This window comes from Gymnoscopelus microlampas (assembly GCF_963454915.1).
Source record: "Gymnoscopelus microlampas genome assembly, chromosome: 2".
Taxonomy (NCBI): Eukaryota; Metazoa; Chordata; class Actinopteri; order Myctophiformes; family Myctophidae; genus Gymnoscopelus; species Gymnoscopelus microlampas.
This window is the reverse complement of record NC_139939.1, coordinates 8427161-8453712: the sequence shown is the minus strand read 5'-3', so window position 1 is coordinate 8453712 and position 26552 is coordinate 8427161. Positions and strand designations below refer to the sequence as shown.

The 26552-nt window shown below is 41.6% G+C and overlaps 1 pseudogene across 1 annotated transcript; it reads left to right on the top strand.

The window, feature by feature from the left end:
* The first annotated feature begins 3831 nt into the window (after positions 1-3831).
* Positions 3832-24876, top strand: LOC311053778 (annotated as a pseudogene). Its single transcript has 6 exons — positions 3832-3881; positions 10358-11976; positions 15342-16769; positions 18094-18728; positions 21801-21878; positions 23165-24876. The product of its transcript is annotated as an uncharacterized misc_RNA (transcript).
* Positions 24877-26552: the final 1676 nt, after the last annotated feature.

The following is a 26552-nucleotide window of genomic DNA, read 5'->3' as shown; positions in this document are numbered from 1 at the left end:
GTTGACTTTCATGGTAAAATTTCTCAAAATATATAAAACATACTGTATGTGGGGAAAAAATAAGAATTAGTGCTGGTACTTCTTTGGCCTACTGGCAGTGTGTATACAATGTTTAGTACTGATGGGTCCAGCAGTTTGCCGGTCATACAGACACACAGACAAACACACAGACAGACAGATAGATAGACAGACCCTCTCATAGACAACTAGCCAACCCAGGCCAACACAGGGTTTTGGCAGCATCACTGCCCTTATAGAAAACAGCTGCCATAAGGTATGAGGTTTGGAACCAGGTTTTGCCATTGTGCCATGCCTCCCGAGTGCATTCCATTAGGAGGATGAACTCTTACCAATTGAGTACTATATATGACCCTTTCTCTAGCACAACCCTCGGCCAAAATGACATTGTTTTCACACAAGATAATGTCTCATAATCGAATAGCCAGATTGCCGGATCAACCTCTACTCATGTGAGTGACCTTTCCACCACTATGCCAAAACCTCCACACACAATTCACTGCAAACAGACATACTGTAACAGTAGACATCTCGAAAAGGGTTGGCTGTATTGCCATGGAATTAGCCGTGTACAGTTATGCTTCCCCTAATGATTTTCCTGACCCAATGGCATATCATCTAGGGCCACCTTCTGGACAAAGTTTTGAATTGCACTACAATATCTCAAAATGTAATGGGCAGATTCAGATTGCCATACTTTAAGTATTTTGGAATGTGTGTCTAATCTAAGCCTGCTTTCTGAAGAAGCTAATAGAATATTCCATTGAATCAATGGGATCTGACTAATGTCATGTTCAAACATCAGGGTTTTGAGTCTTGGCTCATCCTTTTTTTCCCTATTCAAGCAGTAGTTCACAACTATACTGTTCCTGATGGATGAGTAAAGTAAATGAGTTGCAAAATGAAGATACACAACACTAATTAATTCATTACACCACAGGCAGCTACATATGACAGGAAGGATATTTAATTAATTCAGCAGAATAGACATACATATGGCTAAAGAAATCACATACAAATAAATTATACAAATTATACCATCGTAAAAAAACAAAAAAACAAAATCAGTTCAGGTCATTCTCCTGTTTATCCAGCTGTCGTTGGCATCCTTTTACTTGTCTTTGGCTTCCAAAGGAGACTACAGTATGACATACAGCGATTCTCAACCTGCGGGTGTCACGGTCCGCTCCTCGGGCCTCGGACTTTGACTGTATTTTGCCCTTATAAGGACTTATTAGGATCGTTCCTATTGTATTTCTGTTGCTGCCTTTTGCCTGTATCTTATTTTGTAGTATGTTCTGCAGCCTTCCTGTCTGCCCCTGTAGTTCTGTACCTGCCTTGTCTTACCAGTCTTGTGATTGTCTGTGTTTCCACCTGTGTCCTCTAAGTCTCCCAGCCTATCCCAGTGTTGATTGTCAGTTGCGTTCACCTGTGTCCTGTTATCCCTGTGTCTATATATACTCCCCTGTGTGTCTAGCTCTTTGTTAGTTCGTCATTCAATGTTACTGTGAGTTTGTGTGGCCTTAGGTCTTCAATCTGTTTAGCCCTGTTCTTCTGCCCGTGTCTAGTTTTTGCCTGCCCTGAAGTTGGGCTGAAGTTAGTCTTTTGTTTTGTGGCTTTAGGCCTTCAGTCTGTTTCGCCCTGTTCTTCTGCCTGCCCTGAAGTTGGGCTAGTCTTTTGTTTGTTTAAAAAACTTCTGAGTTCCACGGTTCGTCTGCATTTGGGTCCTATTCCTCTCTCACCGTAAAAGCGGGCCAATGAGTTTCCATGGTGATACTGATAAATGAGAACGTAAAAATATACTTTGTTAGTTAGTTCCATTGATCCAAGCCGGAACGCAATCGATTGATCGATTAAAAAAGAAACCTGCTCTGAAAATGCACGCGGTCCACCCATCTGACCACTCAAGTGGTCAAATGGCTGGGCCGCGAACACTTTTCAAGATTACCAAGTGGGCCCTGATCCAGAAAAGTTAGAGAACCACAAAGATTATTATGACATATCATGTCAAATTTGTCCCTGAGCAAGACTCTTAACCCTTTTGCTCACAGGCCCTCATTGGAAACAAGACCGCAAGGACTTTCATGAACGGACCTGTTAAAGGAATTATCCTTTTTATGGTGTCATATCCTCTTGGTGTCACTGCTGTGTTTGGACTGGGTCTTCTTCTTGTCACCCCCCAGGCACCTCACCCCCTCCATCAGCATGGGAGTTCCATGGTGAGGGTCTGAACGCAAAGTCAACAGGAGAGAGAGAGAAAGAGAAAATAATAGTAAAAAATCTGTCTGAATTTGTCTGTCTGACTTTGACACTGAGAGCAGTCGGGGGAGGCATTTAAAGCACTGTACTTAAGTACAATTTTGAGGTACATTTAGTTTAACACTACTTACTACTTACAAACTTACATAAAAGTTTATTCTGGCCACCGACCTGGCCCCCTGCTATATGACCCAATCATGAGTCACAACCCACCCTTTGAAAATTACATTTCCTTTTTGTTTGAGCGATGAAAAAGTAGACCAACATTATATTTTCACATAATTGGCCTTTGGTCACCAGAGTGACGACACCTTCAACCCTCCTAAAGATGGAGAGAAAAACAAACCACTCTCTTAGCTGGTCCTGATGCTCAGCTTACTAACATGCGTGCGCACGAGCACACGCACGCACGCACGCACGCACACACACACACACAAAGACTCAACAGAAAATACGTATTCTGGAAATACACAGAGTAATTGTGAACAGAAAACACCTGTTGACTACATGGAGTTCATCGACATTAAAAGTTATTGATAAATGCTATTTTCTACGATAAACAGTTTATACTTTCAGGAACGATTTTACAATCACTGTCTTTACGCACGCACGCATGCACGCACGCACACACGCACACGCGCGCACACACACACACACACACACACACACACACACACACACACACACACACACACACACACACACACATGCAAGCACACACGTACGCATGCACACATGCATAATGTGTGCTCAGCTGCCTGCCTGTCTGTCTGTCTGTCTGTCTGTCTGTCTGTCTGCCTGCCTGCCTGCCTGCCTGCCTGCCTGCCTGCCTGCCTGCCTGCCTGCTTGCCAGCCTGCCTGCCTACATGCCTTCCTATCTGTCTGTCAAGGGTCACAGACAGGAGGAGTTGGTGTAAATCATCCCACCCATCTGACCACCCATAAGTAGGCAGGAAAGTTGGCACAAAGTTACGTCATGTGGAGTCATTTGAGTAATTGTGAGCTTGTAGATCTGATTAAATTACAATGTGCCATTTAGGCATTTATCCAGAGCAACGTACAAAGTGCAAGATCAGAGTCAATGACATGAACTCTAGTCAGCAAACATCAGGCTATGAGGTTGAGTAAGGCAAAGCGAGTTTATTTGTACAGCACACTTCAACAACAACACAATTGTTTTACACAACATGTTTCGACAAAGTGTAAAATAAATAAAATAAAGAGTATAAACAAAGAATGAGTTCAAATCAAACTGATACAAATCTCTATAAAGTTGCATTGCAGCACAACACTTTTTTTTTTTTTAACTCAGTAGGCAGCGGCAATCAGAAAAGTCTTCAGCAGACTGTATTTATTCATTAATCTTAAATAAAACATGCATGCTTATGTGTTGGATAAGTAGAGAGATAGAGAGGATGACTGGAGGAGATGAATGGAATGAGAAAGAGATGGAGAGGAGTGGAGGATGTGAAGGGTTAACAACTACACAGTGTCACAAATCTAGTGACATGAAAGTTAATAAACACTCAGAAAGTAGTTTGGAGGAGACACACAAGCTCTACCAAACACTCATTCAACACAACCTTTACAAACACAGAGGAAAGGTGAGTACAGGAGATTAGTCAGTAACAGAGATAGATATGAAGTTATATTAACCTGTATCCACACATATTCCCCAGTCTAATGTCTCATTTTGTATGAATATTAATTTCTATTAATTATACGTGTGTGTGTGTGTGTGTGTGTGTGTGTGTGTGTGTGTGTGTGTGTGTGTGTGTGTGTGTGTGTGTGTGTGTGTGTGTGTGTGTGTGTGTGTGTGTGTGTCAGCAATAGCCAATCGCTACAGTAGAGTAGCCTAGATACAGTATCTGTGTATATTGTGCTCTGTTCCAGATCAGAATCATATCTATTAAGCTGTGAAAAGTTATTATTCTTTTTATCAATTTTCAGTGTATAGAAATGGCGTCTGCCAGTATTCTCCTGTCTGAAGAGCAGTTCCTGTGTTCTATCTGTCTGCATGTGTTCAACGATCCAATCGCCACACCATGTGGACACAACTACTGCAACACCTGTATCACACATTACTGGGACACTAGTGATGTGTGTCAGTGTCCACTATGTAAAACAATCTTCTGTAAGAGACCAGACGTCTTTGTCAATACTTTCATTTCTGAGATGGCTGATTGGTTCAGGCAATCCAAACAGCAGAGGAAAACATCCACCACAAACCAGGAACCTGCAAAACCAGATGAAGTCTCCTGTGACGTCTGTACTGAGACCAAGCTCAAAGCCCTGAATACCTGCTTGGTGTGTCTGACCTCCTACTGTGAGACTCACCTGGAGCCTCACCACAGAGTCACAGCACTAAAACGACACAAACTAATCGACCCTGTAAAAAACCTGGAAGACATTCTGTGTAAGAAACATGACAGACCTCTGGAGCTGTTCTGTAACACTGACCACATGTGTGTTTGTCAGTTCTGCACCGAGTCAGACCACAAGTTACATCAAATTGTATCTCTGGAAGAGGCATATGAAGGGAAGAAGGCTGAGCTGGGAAAGACAGAGGCTGAAGTTCAGCAGATGATCCAGGTGAGACAAGTGAAGATTCAGGAGGTCAAACACTCAGTACAGCTCAGCAAGAAAGATGCAGACAGAGAGATAGCAGACGGTGTACAGGTCTTCACTGCTCTGATGAGCTGTGTTGAGAGAAGCCAGGCTGAGGTCATTGATGTGATTGAAGAGAAGCATAAAACAACAGAGAAACAGGCTGAAGGCTTCATTAAAGATCTGCAACAGGAAATCACTCAGTTAGAGAAAAGAAGCTCTGAGCTGAAGCAGGTCTCACACACTGAAGACCACCTCCAACTCCTCCAGAACTTCACATCAATCAACACCCCACCACCCACTAAGGACTGGACAAAGGTCAGTGTCCCTCAGGCTTTATATGGGGAGACTGTGAGGACAGCTGTGGCTCAGCTGGAGAAGACACTCAGTCAAGAGATGGAGAAGCTGTGTGATGTTGAGCTGAGGAGGATCCAGCAATATGCAGTGGATGTAACCCTGGACCCTGATACAGCGCACTGCAAACTCATCCTGTCTGATGATGGAAAACAAGTGAATGATGGAAATGTAAAGAAGAATCTCCCAGATAATAGAAAGAGATTCTCTCGATATCTCTCTGTCTTGGGAAAACAAAGCTTCTCCTCAGGAAGGTTTTACTATGAGGTTCAGGTTAAAGGGAAGACTGACTGGTTTTTAGGAGTGGTCACAGAGTCCATCGACAGGAAAGGGGAAATCACAGTGAGACCCAACAACGGTTACTGGATTATAATGTTGAGGATTGGAAATGAGTACATGGCTCTTGCTCGCTCTCCTGTCCTCCTCCCTGTGAAACAGAAGGTCCAGAAAGTGGGAGTGTTTGTGGATTATGAGGAGGGTCTGGTCTCCTTTTATGGTGTGGAGACCAGAGTTCATCTCTACTCTTTCACTGGCTGCACCTTCACTGAGAAAATCTATCCATTCTTTGATTCTGGTCTTAATAATGGTGGTAAAAACTCAGTTCCTCTGATCATCTCTCCTGTCCATCACATTGGTTAGACTTTTCTTTATGTTGTCTAAGAGAGGTAATTTACAACATAGTGTTCCTTTGTAAATTAACCAGTTATTATTACTTAACTAGAGGAAATCCTATCTGGCAGTGCGAATCATAATGTTACATAAGACTATTTCTGTCACCATTAAAAAATACATTCCTAAGTGTTTAATAAAAACAAATATATGTGAAGCATTGTATGTATGTGTATGTCTATATTTATTGCAACAAACAATATCATTTGGGTAAAAATAAAAGTAGTACTATTATAGGATATTCTTATCTTATTATTTGTATTCTTGTTTTTTGCTATGACACTGGCTTTGTTGTCTTTCTGTCTGTTAGAATAGAATCCTACCAGTGACTCTCATCTGTAAACAAGGAAATTTTAATATTAGGCAAACAGAGGCAGAGGGGGGTCTCATATATGACCCCATTTTCAGTTTTTAAAAAAAGAAAAAAAGTGTAAATTAAAACACATTTATGTTCATGACATATCTTTAAAGCACTGTGTTGCGACTGTAATGTTTTGCATATGATTTTGTAGATAGAAGGTTCATGAGCCCCAGTCTTAAAAGCAACATTCTTTCATAAGAAAACATAAAAATAACAGTTGTTCAAAGATAAAGAAAGTACAGTTTCTAAATGTAGTAAATGAGTTATGAGAATGTATTGCTCGGTTTTCAACAGCAGAGAGCATGCATACAACAAACCATCTCTACAGCGCTGGTGCAGAGTGGAGTCTGACTCGATGGACCGACAGAATTCGGGTAAAAGGGAGAAATGTACATCGCATCAATTGACTAAGTAAGTAAGTAAGTAAATAAACAAATACTACAGTGAATATAAACGGTCATTTAAATAAAACACTAAAGATACTGTATGTAGCACCTTACGCGCATATCACTGGTTGTGCCTTTATGTAAAACAGTTTTTTTTATTTTATTGTTCTACATAGGATAATGTATGCATGAGATAAACGGGTAGCTGGAGAATAGTCTGTATACATGATTTGAACATGAATGAACATTTGACATTTAAAGGTAGGGTAAGTGATATTTTGTTGGTTAAAACAAAACATTTTTTTTAAAGGCTAAAGCACTACATTCTGATAGTAATCATTGCTATAGAGCGTTTGTTCAATAACATAGTCTCCATGTCTCTCCAGCTCTTTAATAAACAGAAAATACATTTTCAGGTAGGTAACACAAGTTCAGCCAATCAGGAGAGTAGCCTACCCATTTATCAGCTTAATTTTTATAGTGTTCCTGTTCAAATTTAGCTCATTTATTCGTGTCATCACTTCCAATTGCACTTGTTTAATCTGTATCCTGTATGAGTTCTCTATCCTGATTGGATAAAATGTGTATCCCGTCCTGAAAATGCATTTTCAGTTTAGTAATAAAAAGCAATGAGTAGGCCTACTAACATAATATAGAACTAGATTACACTTATTTTAACCAAAGAAAATCCCTTAACACCCTACCTTTATGGCCAAATATTTCAACAATTGAGAGAGAGACAAATCAAACGGGGCAGAATGATTTCTGAAAGGCTGGGTAGTTTATCATTATAAATGGTGGAAAGTAGAGAGCTAGAGAGGATGACAGGAGGGAGGAGCTGAATGGATATGAGAAAGAGATGGAGGAGTGGAGGGTGTGTTGCCAGCCTGTGTGAAAGAAATAAGCAACGAGGTCTAGCAACTATAGGGCACTATAGGCCATTACGAGCACTTTAAACCTATACTGTAGGCCTATACATTGAAAATAGCGGATCTACAAGCTCACAACGTGTTGTGATGCGACGCATTGTTAGCTTGTAGATGTGCTATTTTCAAAAAAAAGATTGAAATAAAATGCGGAATATTTGGAATATTTTTTAAACATCATATTTGAATACAAATCTGGTACGGGGCTCCCTGGTACAAAACATTATCAGATTGGGGACAAATACATATTAATTTTGAGGGTCCATGACATGAAAATATTTGAGAACCAAACCATGATTAAGCAATTGTGAAGGAAGTGCAACTAAGCAAAGTTACAATTTAGAAACAAGCCCAAAAAACACAACCCACAACTACCAATATTTACAAGCAACTTTACAGAAAATAAGCCCAAAGTCACTTATAATAAGCAGACCTGGCAACGCTAAGTAGAGGACGTGAAGGGTTAAAGGACAACTTTAGTTTTTTACAACCAAGGTTTATGTTTTAGATTGTAATTAAAGTAAATAAAATATGAGTGTTACATTTTTTAAATTTACTGCTTTCTATAGTTTTAGCAATTCTCGCGATCTTTTTTTACAGTGGGCGGGGGCATTCTGTCCGGTGGCTAAATATGTCTTTTTTTTACACAATAACCCGGTGTTTCTTTATTATTATGTACAGTAGCTCTTCTAGCCCCCAATAACTCAAATCTGGCCATCAAAGACCACAGGACCTTTTTTATTGTGTAAAAAAGGCATATTTAGCCACCGGACAGAATGCCCCCGCCCACTGTAAAAAATATCGCAAAAATTGCCAAAACTGTAGAAAGCAGTACATGAAAAAAAAAGTAACACTCATCTTTTATTTACTTTAATTACAAGCTAAAATATAAACCTTGGTTGTAAAAAACTAAAGTTGTCCTTTAACAACTACAAATAGGAGTTCCTCAGTGACGCTGATCTTGTGAAATGAAATTTAATAAACACTCAGAAAACACATAGTGCTGAATTATGTTAAAACTACATGAATTTGGTAGACAAGGTCCTTGCTTTCACAACAACAATTTTCAGTTACAAAATGATCTTTTTTTTTCTTTTTTTTTACTATACTCTGTACGAGGTTACAATGAAAAGATTACTTATTAAACAATCCACGGCAATGCCGTATCAACTTTTAAATGAGTCTAAAGTATAAATATAGACAGCATCTTATGAATTACCTGACACATGCACCACTCCAAAGGTCACTGATAAAACACATTGCGTTATGTTATAAATATGGACTCATGGCAGTCTGTTTCACTGTTACATTGTAAACATAAAACATTTGAGTTTATGGATGGAAGAATGCAGACCTCAAATGGTAGATATGAATTACTATCAATTGGAGTCGTGTTAAATTAATTTGTCCTAAAACCATTAACATATGGCAGCCTTTTAGAATGTAGATTTCTTTTTTTTTTGGGGGGGGGAGGGGGGGGGGGGTCATTTTGTTTTTCTTTGAGGACTTGTCATTTTGTTTTTCTTTGAGGACTTGAGATGGTCAAAGGGCCGGGTCCGGCCACCAGGCCATATGTTGCCCATGTGTGCTATAGACTATAGGCTACTATACTAGTATATATCTGTGTCGACATAATTGGGCTCTGTTCCAGATCTATAACTATTATTCTGTGAAAAGTTATTATTCTTTTTAGCGGTGCCAGCCGCTCTACTCTTGACTATGTCCGTCCGTATGTCCGTTTGTCCGTTATGTCCGTTTCAGCACGGGCTTTAAACAGCTATAACTCCAGTTCGCAGCATGCCAGCAAGTCCAAATTTGGTATGTGGACTTACACCACCAATTGGGACGAGCATTGATTGCTGAAGCCCCGCCCCGCCCTATTATAGCGCCACCAGGAGGCCACTGTGTCCGTTTCAGCACGGGCTTTAAACAGCTATAACTCCAGTTCGCAGCATGCCAGCAAGTCCAAATTTGGTATGTGGACTTACACCACCAATTGGGACGAGCATTGATTGCTGAAGCCCCGCCCCGCCCTATTATAGCGCCACCAGGAGGCCACTGGCTTTAAACAGCACTTTACACAGCTATAACTCCAGTTCGCAGCATGCCAGCAAGTCCCAATTTGGTATGTGGACTTAGACCACCAATAGGGACGAGCATTGATTGCTGAAGCCCCGCCCCGCCCTATTATAGCGCCACCAGGAGGCCACTGGCTTTAAACAGCTATAACTCCAGCTTGCAGCATATGCCACCAAGTCCAACTAATACCACCAATAGGGACCAACTGTAATTACATAAGCCCCGCCCCCTCTGTCTTCCCATTGGCTGGGCTTTAAACAGCCAGAACTCCAGTTCAAAGCATGCTACTGAGTACAAATTTGGTACGTGGACTCAGACCACCAATAGGGACGAACTGAAATGTAGTAAGCCCCGCCCCCTCTGTCTTCCTATTGGCTGGGCTTTAAACAGCCATAAGTCCACTTTGCAGCATGCTACCAAATACACATTTACCACGTGAACTTAGACCACCAATAGGGACAAGCTGTAATTGCTGAAGCCCCGCCCCCTCTGTATTGTCATTGGCTGGGCTACAAACAGCCATAACTCCAGTTTGCAGCATGCCACCAAGTCCAAATTTGGTATGTGGACTTACACCACCAATAGGGACGAGCATTAATTGCTGAAGCCCCGCCCCGCCCTATTATAGCGCCACCAGGAGGCCACTCATCAAAGGCACCGCTTCCTTCACACAGGGTGGGATTTTTATTAATTTTCAGTGGGTAGAAATGGCGTCTGCCAGCAGTCTCCTGTCTGAAGACCAGTTCCTGTGTTCTATCTGTCTGGATGTGTTCACTGATCCAATCACCACTCCATGTGGACACAACTACTGTAAAACCTGCATCACACATTACTGGGACACTAGTGATGTGTGTCAGTGTCCACTATGTAAAAACATCTTCTGTAAGAGACCAGACGTCTTTGTCAATACTTTCATTTCTGAGATGGCTGATCATTTCAGAAAATCCAAACAGCTGAAGAAAACGTCCAGCACAAACCAAGAACCTGCTGAACCAGATGAAGTCTCCTGTGACGTCTGTACTGAGACCAAGCTCAAAGCCCTGAAGTCCTGCCTGGTGTGTCTGACCTCCTACTGTGAGACTCACCTGGAGCCTCACCACAGAGTCACACGGTTAAAACGACACAAACTAATCGACCCTGTAAAGAACCTGGAAGACATTCTGTGTAAGAAACATGACAGACCTCTGGAGCTGTTCTGTAAGACTGACCACATGTGTTTGTCAGTTCTGCACCGAGTCAGACCACAAGTTACATCAAGTTGTATCTCTGGAAGAGGCATATGAAGGAAAGAAGGCTGAGCTGGGAAAGACAGAGGCTGAAGTTCAGCAGATGATCCAGGAGAGACAAGTGAAGATTCAGGAGGTCAAACACTCAGTACAGCTCAGCAAGAAAGATGCAGACAGAGAGATAGCAGACAGTGTGCAGGTCTTCACTGCTCTGATTCGCTGTGTTGAGAGAAGCCAGGCTGAGCTCATTGATGTGATTGAAGAGAAGCAGAAAACAACAGAGAAACAGGCTGAAGGCTTCATTAAAGATCTGCAACAGGAAATCATTGAGTTAAAGAAGAGAAGCTCTGAGCTGAAGCAGCTCTCACACACTGAAGACCACCTCCACCTCCTCCAGAACGTCCCATCCATCAACACCCCTCCACCCACCAAGGACTGGACACACATCAATGTCCATCAGTCTCTTTATGTGGGGACAGTGAGGACAGCTGTGGCTCAGCTGGAGAAGAGATGAAGTCAAGAGATGAAGAAGCTGCGTGATGCTGAGCTTAGGAGGATCCAGCAATATGCAGTGGATGTAACTCTGGACCCTGATACAGCATATCCCAACCTCATCCTGTCTGAGAATGGTAAAAAAGTGAATCATGGAAAAAAGGTAAAGAAGAATCTCCCAGAAAACAGAAAGAGATTCTCTAAATATCCCTTTGTCTTAGGAAAACAAAGCATCTCAGGGAGGTCTTACTATGAGGTTCAGGTTAAAGGGAAGACTGAGTGGGATTTAGGAGTGGCCAGAGAGTCCATCAACAGGAAAGGAGATATCACACTGAGCCCTGACGATGGTTACTGGACTATAGGGTCGGAGAGTGAAAACCAAGCTTATGTCTTCCTCCATGTAAGAGAGAAGCTCCAGAAAGTGGGCGTGTTTGTGGATTATGAGGAGGGTCTGGTCTCCTTTTATGATGTGAAGACCAGAGTTCATCTCTACTCTTTCACTGGCTGCATCTTCACTGAGAAACTCTTCTTCAATTCTGGTCTTATTAATGGTGGTGAAAATTGTGGTCCTCTGATCATCTCTCCTGTCAATCACATTGGTTAGACTTGTCGTTGGTCTTTATGTTGTCTAAGAGAGATAATATACAAACAAACAAAGTGTTCCTTTGTAAATTAACTAGTTTATAATATTTTACTAGAGGAAATCCTGTCTGATATTCTGTCTGGTATTCATAATCATAGTATTACATGACTATTTCTGTCACCTTTAAAAAAAAAAGTGTTTAATAAAACAAAGTATGTAAATCATTGTATGTATACGTGTAGTGCATTCTAACAAACAATAGCCTTTGGGGTTTCAGGGGAAAAAAATGGAAATACAACATGTCTTAAGTAGTACTAATAGGATATTTTTATGTTATTATTCTTCTTCTCGTGTTGGTCTTTTTTATGACACTGGTTTTGTTGTCCAGTCTGTGTTTCAAGCTTATGTCTTTAAAGCAACATTATTTCATAAGAAAACATAAAAACAGTTGTTCAAGATAAAGTAAGTACAGTTTATAAATGTACTTTATGAGTTGGGATGAGAATGTGTTGCTCGGTTTTCAAAAGCAGGGAGAGCACGCATACAACAAACCATCTCTATGGATGCTGGATCCCAAAGCGCTGTAAAAGGCCACACTCAGGTTTAAATCAAATCAATCAAATCAAACTTTATTTGTATAGCACATTTACATCGTCCAAAGTCGAACCAAAGTGCTTCACATTACAGAGCATAATAACATAGGCTGGGATTATTTCAATATAAAAGAGCAAAATGTAAAATACAATAAGCAGTATTTACAAAAAAATACAATAAGCAGTATTTACAGCAGTGTTTCCCAAACTTTTCATCTCGAGACCCAAAAAGAGAAATGTGTCTCCCTGGGACCCAAACTTACAGAAATACTCATGCAGCAGCAGATCTTTAAAAGGCTGGTAGTTTCATTTGAATGGTGGAAGTAGAGAGCTAGAGTCTAGAGAGGATGACTGGAGAAGATGAATGGAATGAGAAAGAGATGGAGTGGAGTGGATGATACAGGATAGGTGGGCACTAGGGATATCTGGGCACCATATTTTGGGAAATGTGGGCACTTTGGGTTGGGGAAGAGTGGGCACTAGGGAAATCTGGCCACCAGGAAGACTGGGCACCTGAATTAGGATTTGTGTCCACAAGTGTTTTTAACTAGACATTAAAATGTAGTGTCCTGGCTGTCTGTCCCTCATCCATCCATCTCTCTGAGACTGAGGTAACTCCAAACGAGGACCCTACACAGATCAACTGTGTTTTTTGTTCACCTTTATAGCCTATTTGGATAATTAGATTTCTAAGGGATAAAATAATTGCAATGTAAATGTAATGTGTATGGTGTAGAGGGTGAATATGTCTGTCAATTTTTGACCATTTTGCGTATAGCCTACTCACTTCTAATGTGTGCACCGATATTTTTGTGTCATATACATTTCTCAATAGGCTACACATTGATTGATTCTGAATATTTACAACAGTTTCAAAAGAAACAAATTTCCCAAAATATAAATATATATATATATATACAATGTTCACAATCTAATCTTTGAATTCAAATTGGTTTGAATACATTTGGTGACTTGTAAGGTGTTGGGGTGACATGCTCATTAATATGTTGCATGAGATTTGAGGTATTGTACATGGTACTGTACATAATTGCATCAGGTGAGGACAAGACAGCTAGAACTAATGTTTGATAATAGCTACCTTACAGCTGAAAATAGCAAAATGTGTGTTTTGTTGGAGAAACCTTTTATAAGACAATGGATTCCTATGTGGTGTGGTCAGACAATTAAACTGTAGGAAAAGATCAAAAACAGATCTGTTCTGGGGCACGGTGGCGCAGTCGGTAGCGCTGTTGCCTCTGGGTTCAATTCCCGCCAGGGGCGTGTCTTCTCCTCCGCGTCATCAGCGCCCATACCCAGGGTGGGGTTGGCGAAAGGGCCTGCTCTGTGTGGAGTTTGCATGTTCTCCCCGTGTCTCCTAGGGTAGTTAATACCCTCACAAAAACATGTAGTAATCCTGGTCACTATACCGCCTCCCCCATGACAGCCGGGGCGCCTGATGGAGGGGAAGGGAACTGGTTGGAATAACGTGTTCCTTCCACGCGCTACGTCCAACCAGGGAAACTCCCCCCTGTCAGGTGACAAGAAGGTCAGTTGGCTCTCACGCAATGAAGGAAGCATGAGCTCGGCCCTGGCCTCCCTGGCTGTGGGGGACTGGTGTAGCGCTGGTGTAGGGCTGGTGTAGCGCCCAGGATCACTTAGGAAATTGGCACCGGGTGAAAAAAATGGGTTACAAAAATCGCGGGATAAAAATTATAAAAAAAACAAAACAAAAAAACAGATCTGTTCAGAAGGATCAATTTGCTACAAAGCAAAGGAGGGCAGAACTGGACAAGTATAGCTTTTTGAAAAGAATTTTCACCGTTGAGAGAAAGTGTTTCAAAGTGTCCAAAGATAACAATATATAACTATAACAACACTCCACAATCATAATCAGTGCAAACCCTTGATCCACACCCTGGGGGTCCACAATCACCATCAGACCTCCAGCTTAAACATTTGCTCACCTCTGATTCTGATTCATGATTGCATGAAAGTAGTTGTGACACGGCATTCCTCTAAGTCATGCCTTTTGTAATGGAACATGTTCCTTATTGTTTTCATTACTGCCTCTAGGGGGCATAGTTTTTCCTTATTGTTTTCATTATTGCCTCTAGGGGGCATAGTTCTTCCTTTTTCCTTTAAGTTTAGTACCTCCCTGTCTTCAGGGGGCGCTGTTTGTGTTGTGGAGCTGCAGTATACATGTGCTGAAGAAGGTGACCAGACTTCCTTTTCCCCTTGTAAACAACAAGAGAGATTGTTTGTGAGTGTTGTCAGTAATCTTTAGCCATCAGTTGTTTCTACCCCTTTGAGTGGCAAAATAAGTAAGTAGGCATATCATCCATTATTGTGACTACTTAATTTAGGAAGAATTGTGACTTATGTTAAACCTTTATGTGTTCTTTATTGCCATGAATGGCACTGCAGTGTACTGGTGAAATTGAGGCTTCTTAACTGCAAATGCTTACCTGTTTGTGTTACCTGTAACAAGCTGTTTGTATTTTATGTTAATTTGTGCTTTTCTGTATTTTGTGTTTCAGTTTTACACTTTTTTGTAATAAACCAGTCCATATTCAACAACTGCCTGTTCCTTGGAGGAAATATTACAAAGGAGAGTTTAACTGGCTGTGAAAGCCCAATAAGGACATTGGGTGTAACAGTACAGTAAAATTATTAGCCCTCTGCGAGGGACATCAAGCAACTTTTGGACACTGACAAGAGAGCCAGTAACACTTGAGTGGCTAGTGAAATTAGCACTCTGCGAGCACTCTTCTTCACCAGCCTTATCCAGTCCACATAATGGAGACATCACAGGCACGGAAGAAAGACAATGAGGACACCAAGTCATCCTCCGCTCACTCAAAGTCCTCAGGAAAGCTGACTGTTAAATCATCAGCACGATCTACCAGATCATCTGCATCAACCAGAGCCAGCATGGCAGCAGCACGAGCACTGGCCGAAGCACAGGCCGCTAAAGTAAGAGCAGTCTATGCTTACAAAGAAATTAACATTAAGATGGAGATGGCCCGCATAGAAGCCAATGCGTATATGGAGATGGCCCGCATAGAAGCCAATGCAAATATCAAAAAGGCCCGCTTAGATTCAACTATTGAAGCGATTCAACTCCATAAAGAAGCTGATGCTACCATGGCCAAAGCAGAGGTATTGGAGTCTGTTGCTGCTCAGCTTGAACTTGCAGAGCCAAGTGAAGAGTTGGAGTGTTTACCCATACAAGCAAACCCAGTGCAGAAAGGAGACATGTCCCCTCAACGTGATTCCATCACCCACGGGTCCCCTCAACGTGATGACATCATCCACAGGTCCCCTCAACGTGATGACATCATTCACAGGTCCCCTCAACGTGATGACATCACCCACAGGTCCCCTAAACGTGATGACATCACCGACAGGTTCCCTCAACGTGATGACATCACCCACAGGTCCCCTCAACGTGATGACATCATTCACAGGTCCCCTCAACGTGATGACATCACCCACAGGTCCCCTCACCATGATGACATCACCGGTACGCCTGCTCACCATGATGACATCACCGGTACGCCTGATGACATCACCGGTACACCTGCTCAACATGATGACATCATCGGTACGCCTGATGACATCACCGGTACGCCTGCTCATCATGATAACATCACCGACACGCCTGCTCACCGTGATGACATCACCCATAGGTCCATTCAGCATGCTGACATCACCCATCAGCAAAGTCACCAGGAAAAAGACTGTAACGTCACCATCAAGTGTGTGGAGGGGGACAGTGAAAGGCACGTGACAGCTCTTCACCCTGGCCCACCACCACAGACACCCAATTCCCCCTCTTCCCTTCAAGAGCATGGCGGAAAGGAGGAAAGCTCTTCACAGGAAGAAATACTCACTCCTGCCCCCACGCAACGGACACAGCAGTTCCAGATACTCAAGGATGCTCTCTCTTACCCGGACCAGATCGAGGTCCAAATCAAGGACTTGGTGTATGTGAACACACCGGGTCAGATCCACCACATCACCCTGCATGACACGTCAGACCAGAACATTATCTTCAATACCAGAGTGCCCGCCCAGCATCAAACCCAGCTACCAGCCCCTGCATCCCCCACTGCTGCTGATACCACAACCAGCACACCGACAGTTCTAACCCAACCAACGTCCGTCAAGATAAGCATGCCTCTCCAGTCTTCGGCCCTGACTCCCAGCAGCCAGGGTAATCCTACTGTCCCACCTTACACCTTCCCATGCTTGCTGCCCCCTCCAGCTCCACCCCCATTGAAGAGCCAGCCAGTAGTGTTCAGACAGTTACACCATGCCATGAAACTACGTGTCAAGACTACTAAGACTTTCTCCAAACCCATACCATAGTGTTTCCTTCTCTTGAGTACAGAACTTGTGTTGTGTAAATGTTATTGTGGCATTTTTAAATATGCCAAGGCGGGGAGTGTAATGGAACATGTTCCTTATTGTTTTCATTACTGCCTCTAGGGGGCATAGTTTTTCCTTATTGTTTTCATTATTGCCTCTAGGGGGCATAGTTCTTCCTTTTTCCTTTAAGTTTAGTACCTCCCTGTCTTCAGGGGGCGCTGTTTGTGTTGTGGAGCTGCAGTATACATGTGCTGAAGAAGGTGACCAGACTTCCTTTTCCCCTTGTAAACAACAAGAGAGATTGTTTGTGAGTGTTGTCAGTAATCTTTAGCCATCAGTTGTTTCTACCCCTTTGAGTGGCAAAATAAGTAAGTAGGCATATCATCCATTATTGTGACTACTTAATTTAGGAAGAATTGTGACTTATGTTAAACCTTTATGTGTTCTTTATTGCCATGAATGGCACTGCAGTGTACTGGTGAAATTGAGGCTTCTTAACTGCAAATGCTTACCTGTTTGTGTTACCTGTAACAAGCTGTTTGTATTTTATGTTAATTTGTGCTTTTCTGTATTTTGTGTTTCAGTTTTACACTTTTTTGTAATAAACCAGTCCATATTCAACAACTGCCTGTTCCTTGGAGGAAATATTACAAAGGAGAGTTTAACTGGCTGTGAAAGCCCAATAAGGACATTGGGTGTAACAGTACACCTTTTATCATTATCTAATCACTCATCATGTACATACTGTACAGGTGTATGATGTTTTGACTCTGACCTTTCTTTTTCCATTGTTCCACATACATGTATCTTACATCACAATTGTGCAAGGTCTACTTTCTCATCATGATAGAAGATTTCTCATCTCATGATAGAGGAAGAGAAAGAGAGAGTCCTATTTTCAAAACTGTGCTCAAGCAATAAAGGAATTAATAAATAAATACAAAATACACTTTAAACATTGTAATATGAAAGGCAGAAGATGCACCATGGAGCATTTAACTAGCATAAAACTTGTTCTGGGGGTAGTCTCATTAAGGAGTGGCCAACATCATGTTTGTTTGCTTGAGTACATTCCATTCCTTTGCTTATTTGTTTGTCTGGGGACAAACGACTGGGGACCAATGACTGGACAGACATCAATGTTCATCAGTCTCTTTATGTGGGGACAGTGAGGGGGGCAGTGAGGACAGCTGTGGCTCAGCTGGAGAAGATACTCAGTCAAGAGATGGAGAAGCTGCGTGATGCTGAGCTGAGGATGATCCAGAAATATGCAGTGGATGTAACTCTGGACCCTGATACAGCACATCCCAACCTCATCCTCTCTGAGAATGGTAAACGAGTGAATAATGGAAAGGTAAAGAAGAATCTCCCAGAAAACAGAAAGAGATTCTCTCGATATCCCTCTGTTTTAGGAAAACAAAGCTTCTCCTCAGGAAGGTTTTACTTTGAGGTTCAGGTTAAAAGGAAGACTAAGTGGGATTTAGGAGTGGCCAGGGAGTCCATCGACAGGAAAGGGGAAATCACACTGAGCCCTGACGATGGTTACTGGACTATAGGTTTGGAGAGTGGAAATGAGTATGGGGCTAATGCTAACCCTTATGTCCTCCTCCCTGTAAGAGAGGAGATCCAGAAAGTGGGAGTGTTTGTTTATTATGAGGAGGGTCTGGTCTCCTTTTATGATGTGAAGACCAGATTTCATCTCTACTCTTTCACTGGATGCAACTTCACTGAGAAACTCTATCCGTTCTTCGATTCTGGTCGTATAAATGGTGGTAAAAACCGTGGTCCTCTGATCATCTCTCCTGTCAGTCACATTGGTTAAACTTTTCTTTACATTTTCTAAGAGAGGTAATATACAGCAAGTGTTCCTTTGTAAATTAACCAGTTTATATTACGTTATTAGAGTAAATCCTATCTGGTATTCTGTCACCATTTAAAAAAAAGTATTTAATAAAATAAATATATGTAAAGCATTGTAGGCCTATGTATGTATGTGTTGTGTATTGCAACAAACAATAGCCTTTGGGTATTCAGTCAAAATAAAAAATGGAAATGCAACATGTGTTAAAAGTAGTACTTATTGTCTCCGCCAGGCCGAAGGCATGGTGGAGAGTATGTTTTCGTTTGATTTCCTTTGGTTCCACCAAGCTAACATTGGTCAAGCTTCACGTGACACGTGACAATATGTTGAAAGGGTGTGCTTTGATTGGCTAGCGAGACGCATGACGAAATACATACCTATAAATAGGTGAATCACTTCGAAACATTGCATTGCATGTTTCGAAGTGACATCAGTGCCATCAGCCAAGCTAACATTTAGTCAGGAGATATTAGCAGAAAAAGTTCCAATCTTGGAATAAATTCCTTACCAAAAATCCTCACCAATGTGGGTCTGCTGGCGGAGACTTGTGCTCCGAGGAGCACATTTTCTAGTTATTCTTATTCTTGTGTTTTTTTTGTGACACTGGTTTTGTTGTCCTTTCTGTTTTTTAGGTAATAGAATCCGACTAGTTACTCTCATGTCTATAAACATGCCTGAAGGAAATTGTAATATTAGGTAAACAGAGGCAGAGGTGGGTCTCATACAGTATGACCCTATTTTCAGTTTAAAAAAAATAAAGTTTAATAAAAAGTAAATCAAAACCTCACTCTGTATCTACGAAACAGCTTTAAAGCACTGTTTCAACTGTAAGGTTTTGCATAATGGCTTTGTAGCTAGAAGCTCATGTTTTGATTCCCAGTATTTAGTCTCTTAAAAGCAACACTGTTTTAAAAGTAAACATAAGTTTAAAAGTAAAAATAACAGTTCTTCAAAGATAAAGAATGTACAGTTTCTAAATGTACTACATGAGTTGGGATGAGAATGTGTTGCTCGGTTTTCAACAGCAGGGGGAGTACGCATACAACACACCATCTCTTACGGCGCTGGTGCAGAGTGGAGTCTGACTAGACCAGTGGTTTTTAACCCTTTTCATATCAAGGTCCATTAACTATTAGGCGTTTGAGCCACGGACCACCATTTGATGAGATTTAGACTCTGAGACCCAAAACTTGTTTTGGTTATTGGATAAGATTTTGTCCACAATTCCATGCTGTAGGCCTATTGATGTGGTACCATATAGGAGAGACAACAGGCAAACGTTGATCAAAATAACAATTCTTCTACATTCTCAATTGTGTAGACTTCTTGTAAATTAAATAATGCAGGTGTTTAACAATAATTTAACTCTTGAGAACGTAAAATGAAACCAAATGGACCCGTAAGGGTCATTTTACACTCTCAAGAGTTAAACATCTTTAAGGGTCCATTTGGTTACCAACTCTCCATCATTTAGCTGGGGACCACCTGGAACCCCCTCAAGGACCACTGGTGGTCCCCGGACCACTGGCTGGTCGAGAACCATACTGGACTAGATCATTATGCTGGATGCCAAAGCGCTGTAAAAAGCCACACTCAGGTTTACAGCAGTGTTTCCCAAACGTATCAACTGGAGACCCAAAAAGAGAATTGTGTCTCCCTGGGACCCAAAGTTACACAACCCCTCATGCAGCAGCAGATCTTTAAATGGCTGGTTAGTTTCATTTGTTGTAGTTTCATTTATGGTGGAAGTAGAGAGCTATAGAGTCTAGAGAGGATGACTGGAGGAGATGAATGGAATGAGAAAGAGATGGAGGATACAGGATAGGTGGGCACTAGGGACATCTGGGCACCTGGAAGAGTGGGCAATTAGAGGTGGAGACGACTGGGCACTAGGAAAAGTGGGCACCAGGATAACTGGGCACTAGGAAGAGTGGGCACAACGGAAATGTGGGCACCCGGAAGAGTGGGCACTTTGGGGTGGAGAAGAGTTGGCACTAGGGAAATCTGGGCACCAGGAAGACTGGGCACCTGAATTAGGATAGTGTTTTTTAACTTTACATTACAATGTAGTGTCCTGACTGTCTGTTCCTAATCCATCCATCTCTCTGAGACTGAGGTAACTCCAGATGAGGACCCTACACAGATCAGCTGTGGTTTTTGTTCACCTTTATAGCCTATTTGGATCATTAGATTTCTAAATGATAAAACAATTGCAATAATAAATGTAATGTGTTGTGTGTATGAGGGTATGTCTGTCAATATATTGGCCATATAATGCGTATCACTTCTACTGTGTGCCTCGATATTTTTGTGTTGTCATATAGGCCTACATTTCTCAATAGAAATATAACAGCTATGTGTTCCTAACTTCCTATGACTCGACGCTCGTCCCCAGCGGTTCTTGTATTCTTCCAGGTGCCCACATGTCCCTAGTGCTGCCCACTCGTTAAGGTGCCCAGAATGTTTTGGTGCCCACCTACAGTATCCTGTTACCGGAGTGGATGATGTGAAGGCAAGGGTTAACAATAGGCTCTATTCACAGTGCCATATTATGAAGATATTCACAGGTGTTAGCAATGATACAAATGAAGGCTCTGTTCCATCTAGCACAGTGGTTTCCACGACGCCCATAACTCTGAGAGTGTACAAATGGAACAAAATGGACCCTTACGGGTCCATTTGGTTCCATTTGTAGCCTACACTCTCAGAGTTACACACCTGTAAGGGACCATTTGGAAGCCCATGAGGGTCCTTGTTGGACCCCAACTGTAGACCCACTGGTGTTTCCAGTGGGCCAACATGCACAATATCAGCACCCTGACTCTGACCAGAATGGAACAGAGCCATCATTAGTATCATTGGTAACACCCGTGAATGTCTTCATAATATGGCTGCTGTGAATAGAGCCTATTCCAAAGGAGGGGGAGTTCCTCAGTGACGCTGACACCAGTCTAGTGAAATGAAAGTTAAACAGTCAGAAAGTAGGCTAGTTTGGAGAGAGGGGTCTGTCTGCAGTTTGGAGGGCTCGAGGGTGGCGCACACAAGCTCTACAAAACACTCATTCAACACAATCTTTACAAACACAGAGAAAAGGTGAGTATCAGCAGATATTTAAGGATTTACTATTCAGTAACAAATTGTTGACACTGACAGAGTTAGCATGTGCAGATCGCTGCAGTTAACTCTGTCAGCAGTATTTATTTATTTCACTTGTTATCTGGTCCACATGTCGACCAGATACAAGTGAAATACATACTGCTGATGGAGGAACAATAGAATGAAAAGACAGGGAGGCATCAGCTGTTGCTGGAACTCAGATCATAACGAACAGAATATGACGCGAACATCTGAGCAGGTTTATTCAATCACTCATAAAGCAAAGTTAACAAGCACTTCCCCGTATTGTCTATTTTCAGAATATGAGTTCATAGTCCATATCCAATTGAGAGCATAAAATCAAGAAGACATGTTATGTCAACAGAGATAGTTAAAGTTATACTAAACTGTATCCACACATATTCCCCAGTCTAATATTTTAGTTTGTATGAATGTTAATTTCCGTCTGTGTGTGGGTGTGTGTTAGCCAATTGCTACAGTACAGTAGGCGTAGCCTATATCTGTGTCAACATTGTTGTGATTTTTTTATTGCAGTTTGTGTTGCTGTAAAAGTTTGTTCGTGTGGGCACTGGACTTGGACTCAGCCCCTTTAGCCTGCCCTGTATGCAGGCGGCAAGGTATGTTTTTTTTGTGTGTCAATTGTCTTGTATTTTATTTTGTTACCGCGTGTGTTTATTGTACAATATTTACGTTGTGTGTCTGTTGTTTTATTTATTCAGTTTGACATTGGGTTTGAATGTCTAGAACAGTGGTTCCCAAACTGGGGGGTCCCCAACTTATTGTGAGGGGTCCCCAGATGATTAGCAACATTGTTTTCTCACTTAACAGTAAACAAACCACCATACAAGTGCATACACTCCATACAGGGTATAAATGCATATTTCTAAAGTGACAATTGAATGACTTTTAAGACCTTTTTGATACAAAATTGGCCAACTTGTCAAATATTACATAAGAAAGAGGCAAACATTGGGAATATAGCTGATCTACAAGCTCACAACGCTTCGCAGTGCGAGGTAATGTGAGCTTGTAGTTGGACTATTTTCACAATGTTTATCTGTGGAACCGAGTCGATAATGCCTACAATTCCTAGTGCTTGTTAGGGTGGGGGGTCCCCAGTTCAAATATCATTATTTTGGGGTGTCGCGGCCTGAAAGGTTTGGGAACCCTTGGTCTAGAGTGCATTAATAAATCAATCAGTATGCAGAACTACTATTTTTTTTTTACTACACTCACTGTAATTATTTTTTATTTATTTTCAGCGTATAGAAATGGCATCTTCCAGCATTCTCCTCTCTGAAGACCAGTTCCTGTGTTCTATCTGTCTGGATGTGTTCACTGATCCAATCGCCACACCATGTGGACACAACTACTGCAGAACCTGTATCACACATTACTGGGACACTAGTGATGTGTGTCAGTGTCCACTATGTAAAACAATCTTCTGTAAGAGACCAGAGGTCTATGTCAATACTTTCATTTCTGAGATGGCTGATTGGTTCAGGAAATCCAAACAGCTGAAGAAAACGTTCAGCACAAACCAGGAACCTGCTGAACCAGATGAAGTGTCCTGTGACGTCTGTACTGAGACCAAGCTCAAGGCTGTGAAGTCCTGCCTGGTGTGTCTGACCTCCTACTGTGAGACTCACCTGGAGCCTCACCACAGAGTCACACTGTTAAAACGACACAAACTCATCGACCCTGTAAAGAACCTGGAAGACATTCTGTGTAAGAAACATGACAGACCTCTGGAGCTGTTCTGTAAGACTGACCACATGTGTGTTTGTCAGTTCTGCACCGAGTCAGACCACAAGTTACATCAAATTGTATCTCTGGAAGAGGCATATGAAGGGAAGAAGGCTGAGCTGGGAAAGACTGAGGCTGAAGTTCAGCAGATGATCCAGGTGAGACAAGTGAAGATTCAGGAGGTCAAACACTCAGTACAGCTCAGCAAGAAAGATGCAGACAGAGAGATAGCAGACAGTGTGCAGGTCTTCACTACTCTGATGAGCTGTATTGAGAGAAGCCAGGCTGAGGTCATTGATGTGATTGAAGAGAAGCATAAAACAACAGTGAAACAGGCTGAAGGCTTCATTAAAGATCTGCAACAGGAAATCATTGAGTTAAAGAAGAGAAGCTCTGAGCTGAAGCAGTTCTCACACACTGAAGACCACCTCCAACTCCTCCAGAACATCCCATCCATCAGCACCCCTCCACCCACCAAGGACTGGACAAACATCAATGTCCATCAGTCTTCATATGTGGGGACTGTGAGGACAGCTGTGGCTCAGCTGGAGAAGACACTCAGTCAAGAGATGGAGAAGCTGCGTGATGCTGAGCTGAGGAGGATCCAGCAATATGCTGTGGATGTAACTCTGGACCCTGATACAGCACAGTGTGAACTCATCCTGTCTGATGATGGAAAACAAGTGAATGATGGAAACGTAAAGAGGAATCTCCCAGATAACAGAAAGAGATTCTCTCTATATCCCTCTGTCTTAGGAAAACAAAGCTTCTCCTCAGGGAGATTTTACTATGAGGTTCAGGTTAAAGGGAAGACTGACTGGTTTTTAGGAGTGGCCACAGAGTCCATCGACAGGAAAGGGGAAATCACAGTGAGACCCAACAACGGTTACTGGACTATATGGTTGGGGAATGGAAATAAGTACAAGGCTTGTGCTGACACTACTGTCCTCCTCCCTGTGAAGCAGAAGGTCCAGAAAGTGGGAGTGTTTGTGGATTATGAGGAGGGTCTGGTCTCCTTTTATGATGTGGAGCCCAGAGTTCATCTCTACTCTTTCACTGGCTGCACCTTCACTGAGAAAATCTATCCATTCTTCGATTCTGGTCTTAATGATGGTGGTAAAAACTCAGTTCCTCTGATCATCTCTCCTGTCCATCACATTGGTTAGACTTTTCTTTACGTTGTCTAAGAGAGGTAATATACAACATACTGTTCCTATGTAAATTAACACGTTTATATTACTTAACTAGAGGAAATCCTATCTGGCAGTGCGAATCATAATGTTACATACGACTATTTCTGTCACCATTAAAAAAAAAAATCCTAAGTGTTTGATAAAAACAAATATATGTGAAGCATTGTATGTGTGCATTGCAACAAACAATAGCCTTTGGGTATTCAGTCAAAATAAAAGTAGTACTATTATAGGATATTCTTATATTTATGTTCATGAAACAGCTTTAAAGCACTGTGTTTCGAAAGTAATGTTTTGCATATGACTCTGTAGCCAGAAGGTCATGTTCTTGAGCCCCAGTCTTAAAAAGCAACATTCTTTCATTAGAAAACATAAAAATAACAGTTGTTCAAAGATAAAGAGAGTACAGTTTCTAAATGTAGTAAATGAGTTGTGTTGCTCGGTTTTCAACAGCAGGGGATGCACGCAAAAAGAGAAATGTACATTGCATCAAGTGAGTAAGTAAATAAACAAATACTACAGTGAATATAAACGGTAATTTAAATAAAACACTAAAGATACGTAGCACCTTACGTTCATAACACTTGTTGTGCCTTTATTTCTAAACAGGTTTTCTTTTTTTTTCTAGGTAGGATACGTAGGAGGTAAGCATGAGATAAAAGGGTAGCTGGAAGAGTGGCACCTAAGAATATGGTCTGTATACATGATTCGAACATGCATGAACATTTGACATTTAAAGGTAGGGTAAGTGATATTTCTTTGGTTAAAAGGTTTATTAAATGGTTAAATCACTATACTCTGATAGTAATCATTGCTATAGAGTGTTTGTTCAGTAACAATAGTCTCCATGCCTCTCCAGCTCTTTAATAAACAGAACATACATTTTCAGGTAGGTGACACAATTTCAGCCAGTCAGGAGAGAGAGAGTAGCCTACCCATTTATCAGCTTCATTTTTATAGTGTTCCAGTTCCAATTATGTCTGTCATTTCTTTGTGTCATCACTTCCAATTGCACTTGTTTAATCTGATGCTGTATGAGTTCTCTATCCTGATTGGATAACATTTGTATCCCAACCTGAAAATGCATTTTAAGTATAATAAAGAGCTGGAGAGACATGGAGACTCCTGTTACTGAACAAACACTCTATACTATAGCAATGAGTAATAGAATATAGAACTAGATAACACTTATTTTAACCAAAGAAAATCACTTACCCTACCTTTATGGCCTAAGATTTCAACAATTGCTACAACAACAATAAGTTGAAGGGTAACTTTAGGTCTGATAATGATGTAACGCATGTTCAAATCATAATCATACATAGGGCTACTTTATTTCAGACCATTTTCCGAAGCATACTATCTTAACCTTTTCATTTTGGAGGGACAAAATAGCCAATTTCACATTGAGGTGCCCAGACCTCTCAGGTGCCCACCATGATGCCCAGTGCCCACTCTTCTTGTATCAGAGACAAACCAAACGGGGCAGAATCCTATCTGAGCCACACTCCAGAGGGTGGTGCCAATGCACCATGACGCTGGATCTCCCTGGGACCCAAACTTACAAAAATGTTCATACAGCAGCAGACCTTTAAAAGGCTGGGTAGATTCATTTGAATGGTGGAAGAAATAGAGAGCTAGAGAGGATGACTGGAGGAGATGAATGGAATGAGGAAGAGATGGAGGAGTGGAGGATGTGAAGGGTTAACAT